The sequence below is a fragment of the Eurytemora carolleeae genome, unplaced genomic scaffold (assembly GCF_000591075.1).
Source record: "Eurytemora carolleeae unplaced genomic scaffold, Eaff_2.0 scaffold454, whole genome shotgun sequence".
In the NCBI taxonomy this organism is placed as follows: domain Eukaryota; kingdom Metazoa; phylum Arthropoda; class Copepoda; order Calanoida; family Temoridae; genus Eurytemora; species Eurytemora carolleeae.
In genome coordinates this window covers 20,974-26,891 of record NW_019396451.1, presented here as the reverse complement: position 1 = coordinate 26,891, position 5,918 = coordinate 20,974, and the positions used below count along the sequence as shown (strand labels likewise).

General features: G+C 30.8%; 1 long non-coding RNA gene across 1 annotated transcript; it reads left to right on the top strand.

Annotated features, from left to right (window-relative positions):
* Positions 1–365: 365 nt before the first annotated feature.
* On the top strand, positions 366–748 carry LOC111703536 (uncharacterized). The gene is made up of 2 exons (XR_002765626.1): positions 366–407; positions 550–748. It is a non-coding gene; the product is annotated as an uncharacterized LOC111703536 (long non-coding RNA).
* Positions 749–5,918: the final 5,170 nt, after the last annotated feature.

Genomic DNA, 5,918 nt, shown 5'->3' with positions numbered 1-5,918 from the left:
TTTTCACCTGTGTTTTATTCTGCAAAGGAATTGAGTCTTTACCACAAACTCTAATTTTCTAATTTCTATATCTTTGCAACCAAATGTTGTAGACCTTTGATATTTCAAACTATTCATTCTTCTAGAGCTTATAATCTAAGTTCGAAATATTTAAGATGTACACCATCAGGTTCGATAAATATTGGGGATGGCAAATTTGAGTTTGTTGCAAAGACTCAAATCCTTTAGCCAAATTATTTTCAAAGAATAAGATGGATGGGGATGGAGAATCAGATGAAATATCAGAAGCTGGAGAGAAGAAGGAAGAAGCAGAAGAAGAAGAAGAAGAAGAAGAAGAAGAAGAAGAAGAAGAAGAAGAAGAAGAAGAAGAAGAAGAAGAAGAAGAAGAAGAAGAACCAACTGAAAAGGTGACTAATTTCCAAATGACAATCATTTCATACAAACAACAAAACAAATGTTATTATTTAGTGCCTGAAGAAGAAGAAGAAGAAGAAGAANCCCCCTCCCCTTCAAGCATGTCAAGGGTTCAAGGTGTTGTAAATGTTGCAGGCTAAACTTGAGAGTGAGGAATCCCTGGTTGAGCACTTAAAAACCCTCGAGAAAGGAACAATCTATCAAAATCCAACAAAAGACGACATTCAGTCACTTCTTCAGTCTGAGAAATGTGAAGCTGAGAAGAAAACTGACTAAACAGACAAATTTTTATTGAAATCGTAATATTAAACAAGATGAAAACTCTGTATCAAAATTTGTGATTTCTTTTTATTTCGTTTTTTATCTACAATAGCAATTAGCACAATCAACCAATTCATCTCATTTTGGAGGGTAACCCTTGGTGTAAATGTAAACATTTAGAAATTTTACCAGTTTTCGTGCATTGCATCATTAATAAGGAGGTACATGTATTAAACTCTAAATCAGCCATACATCGAAAGAATTCATCAAATGTCGTATTCTTAACTTTCTGATAATGGAATGTTGCAGATATTTAGTTTTTTAATTAAATGATTATATGGAGCTCTTCAAAACTGTTCCCGCATATTCATAGCTATTTATTTGTTTTCACAAATACTGAGATTTACGTAAAATAGTATAAAAAACATTAAAAAAAATGTCAAGACGACATTTGATAAATTCTTTCGATGTATTGTTCATTTAGGGTTTAACTGTATGAAGTTCAAAGATTATATTTTCATGAAAATTTTAAGAAAGAAATCCAAATAATATCGTCTTTCTTGTAATTCGCAACGTGATGTCATAAACCTTTGATATTTCAAACTATGAATATTTCAAAGTTTGATCAAAGTAAAAATTTGAAATATTTCAGGTTTCAAAATAAAGAGATTAGATTTTGTAGTTTGAGGCAAATAATTTTGTTTTCTGCATGTTGCATTTAAAGAATTTTTATGTCATTAAAGCAAATACTAAATATCTGTGATTAAGTAAAATTGTTTTATTGAGTTCAGTTATAATAATATAGAATAATAAATGTACATATTTTACTCTGCACTGGTATGGGAACCATGCTTTGCCTGGAAACTGAGTTTTCTCTATTAGAGTCATTTCTCTCAACTTAGAATTTCCATTGAATTGTTTAACAAATAAACAGAAGAAAAGTCTATATATTTGTTAAAGTTGTAATGTTGTGCCAGACTAATAAAATATAAATATTATTATTTACTGCTGCTGTAAAAACAGTCTTTACAAAAGCTGATAAAATAATATTGCTATAAAGGGACTGTAAGCTTAGTTTCAAGTGACCCTCCATGCAAAGATTGTCAGATTCTCAGTACGGTGCCTTTGTCTGATTAAGTATAAATTGGATATTAATGTTCATAATATTGTTTAAGATTGTGGTTCCTCTACAAAGTGACTTGCGCATTTCTACTACAGGAAAACATACATGAATTGCTAATCTGTAAACGCTTAAACCTGGAAAATATATCTTCCACGATATTGATCAGATAAAGGTTTCAAGGGTATCGTTGTGAATCGGGCATTGTAATCTTTGGATGGAGGGTTACTTGAAATTACGCTTACAGTCCTTTTAAAATTCAATTTAGCTTTTAACTTCAAGTTTGGACAATTCAAGACGCACTTAAAACTTGTTTAAAGCTCAAATACAAATAGTATAATTGTAAATACATTCCTTTTGTTAATATTATACTATAATACAATTTTGAATTGTAAATTTTTGATTATCACACTTTATATTGTTATCAAACTAAAATGTTCAGGATATTTGTTTTTAAAATCTTTTTATATTTATTATGCTTTGCATGCTTTTTGAATTTGTGTCCAATAAACGCTTAGGTTATTTATGGAGCCTCGACAGTCGGAGTCGACATGTTTCGACAGTCGGAGTCGACATGTTTCGACGTTTCGACATGTTTCGACAGTCGGAGTCGACATGTTTCGACAGAAATAGCAGAATTCAGTAGAAAGTAAAACAATAATTCAATTTAACAATTTTGGCAAAAAAAAGGTAAATTCTGCAACATTTTTGTCATTTTTTGATTGTTTGATAAAAGAAAATGCTTGCTTGCAAATATTGAAAAGTTTGAATTACAACATTAAAGGGTCACACACAACGAGGTTATAGTGTATAGAGTGATGATGTACGCTAATCCTTTACTAATTGTGAAGGCCATGTATATACCGAGAGCGTACTGTATATTTGTTGATTATAAGTTGATTCTAGCCAAAGATAATATATATATAGATATGCAGGCAGGTAAAAACCTCCTTCCTAAATTGCTTGTAGCAGGCAACTAATTTTTGAACCTCTGAGATAAAAGATTAACAGTTCCTTCCTGCATTTGTTTGCAGAATTTTCTATGAATTTGGAAAGTTTAAAAAATAGAAGTTTAAAGGGACGGTTTACTTATTTGGTTAATTTCATGGCAAATTTGAATTATTTAAAAAAATTAAACTAAGGCTATCAAAGGGGATAATGGACTGGGGCTGGCTCATTTCTTTTTTATATACCAATCAAATTGAAGTTTTGATCGCACCAAACCTAGGATGATCATTTTAGGAAAGTAATGGAGTTTTTTTGAGTTTTTGGGGTTTAGGGGGTGATGAGCCAGTTTTGAGCCATGAAGAGCCAGGAGCAACCGACCATAGTAGTGTTGAATGGGACGTATTGTTCGACCGGATCCTGTCCGCCATTAGGACTTTGTCCTAGATTCGATGTACCTTTTAGTCATAATTTTTATTTAAATTGCGTTAATTTACGTATGCCATTCAGTACAACTTGCACATTTAAACTTTGTCTAGTCAAATTCCTACCTCAGTTTTATTTGCATTGATTAATTTGTTTCATTAAGTACAATATGCAGTATACATTGTTGATACTATAGCACGCATTTAGTGTTATCACGCATAAACAAAGTGATAAATCAGCAACAATCCAGAGGATAAAATGCCATGCGTACGACAGAGATGGTGCTGTTTTCACCTTTTCTCAAGACCTCAAAATTTATACCTGCCTGCATATCTATATATATATTATCTTTGATTCTAGCCTAATCTATAGTATATAAGTAAACAGTTGTAAGTGTACAATACAGCTAACTGAGCACACAGGTAGGAAACTATCATCCCCCTTGTTCACACATTGTTAAGTTAATTTTTCTTGCTTTGAATTTTTCATCATTCTGTCATGACAAAAAATTAAGCCGTTTTTAAGAACAACAATTTTGAAGTTTTCTTCAGTTTCTTCCTATTGTGTGAAGAATTTAAGTAATATCAAAAAAAACTTTTAATTTCATCTTGTCAAATTATCAAATGAATTAGCATTTTTGAAAATTTACTTGATTTTGATCTGGAAACCCCAAAATTTGACCAAAAAAAATAAATATTTTTTTTACGAGTCTATTCAAAAATTCCAATCTCAGTCTTGTAAAAGTAAACATTAATATATGTGTCCCAATAAACATGAGAATTGAGAGACGTCATGAATATAGTCTTCAATTTGCGATAATTGATAAATGACATAAAGTGCTATAAGTCTAATGAGCTTTCCTAAATGTGGTCTACACTTCTTTGTTTTTTAAAATTGACAGAGTTATTTAACATTTAGACAGTTTTATTGTTTTTTTTATATAAACTCGAATCTGAACAAATTTCATAATATCTCCATGAATTATGAAGGTAAAAATGGTAGACCACGTTTTGGAAATCCCGAGACTAGTAGTTTGTGGTGTTGAATGTTTGACTACGAAATAATAAGCATGGAACAAAGACAATATAGAAGTCGTCGTTTAATTGGCATGATATTGTAACACCCTGTATTTTGCAGACATCTACTGTTGCACCACAATATACATGAAAAACAATGCTGATGCAAGAATAATAATCATAAAACAGTCAAGTTTCATTTCAGCTCTTGTAATCCGCCAAATTATGGATTTAAATTCTGTGGATTTCACACTTTTATGTTTGTTTAAGAGTTTGTTTACAATAACATGATTTCGTCAATTTTTTATGTTTCAAAACTATTTTCATTTAAATGGTTTAAATCTTTTAAACTTATCTATAAAATACCTTCTGGGGCTGGTGCGCTTATGGAACATTGCGTGGACCTAGGTTTTGGTCAAAAGGAATTGATTTTTTGGCCCCAATCTCTGATTTTTAACGCCTACATCTTTGCAACCAATTGTTGTAGACCCTAAATATTAAAGTAATATGAACTCTGTTGGATCAAATAATCACTAGCAGGTTGCAAAGAATTAAGGATTAAAAATTTAAGTTTGTGACAAAGACTCAATTCCTTTGGCATAGTGGATGAAAAACAAATGTTAAGAATAAACAAATTTAAAATTTGTAGAAATTCTTAGACTTTTTTGGATCATCTAAAAGAGCCAAAAACCTTAAATGTTTGTAAAAAACAAAACTAGTTATGTCTCAACACAATTTGCAGTCCATACCACTAAATGGACCCATTCGACATAGACATAGAGATGTATATTAGTTTTTAACTTGTTCCATAAAAAGGGTAAATTTGTTATAAGAAATAAAAGTAAAATGAGGAATGAATCACGTTAACCTGAAGGAAATTTTAAATTAGTTTGTAATCTTTTATGTTTTTAATCAGAGTTCTCTTATTGGAGACCTCAACGGAGACCAAAAACAATGTTTTGGTTTTCTAGTAGGTAACCTAATACATCTTAGCCTCATTCATTTGGGTAAAACCAAAACTATAAGCGGTACGAGGTCATAAAGTCGTTTCAGTGAGGTCGCATAATTTTTACATTCTCCTTTAATGGACTTGCGCTAATTCGCGTTTATATATAAAATATGAGTCTAAAAAAGATTCTAGAAATATTAACTTTTTGCGGTATTAGATCAGAACTTCTAGTTTTATACTTTCTTTAGTTCAATTTTATTAAGACCTCTATCTAAGTATTTATTTTCAAATATTTATAATATCTTTTCTGGTTGTTTCTAGTTAGTTGAGGAAGAAAACTCACAGTTAGGCAATGGATAAGTTATTACTGGTTATTTCTAGTTATTTGTTGTACATTTGAATTCATATCACCCCAAACTAACCAGAGAGAGAAGCATTCGGTTTCTTTTATTCGTAATCAAACGTATTTTCATCTATATTTCAAAAATCTTTAAACTTACAGATTTGTTTATTTTATACTTTTTCATTCAAAATTATGTATGAGGGGTCAAATTGTGATCGAAAGTCACAGCTTTCTGAAATATTGACAGAACCGTTAAATCCACGTGATAAATAAAAATGTCACAGACTTTACCGAGGTTTCAGCTGTGTCCGCCCAATCATAGTTCTCCAAAATGTATCTGCTTTCACTCAAAGATCTATAAGCATTTTGTAAATCACTAAAACTAAAGCTTGAAACACGTGTATTGTAATTTTGAATTTACATATATTGGGCTATAAAAAGTGT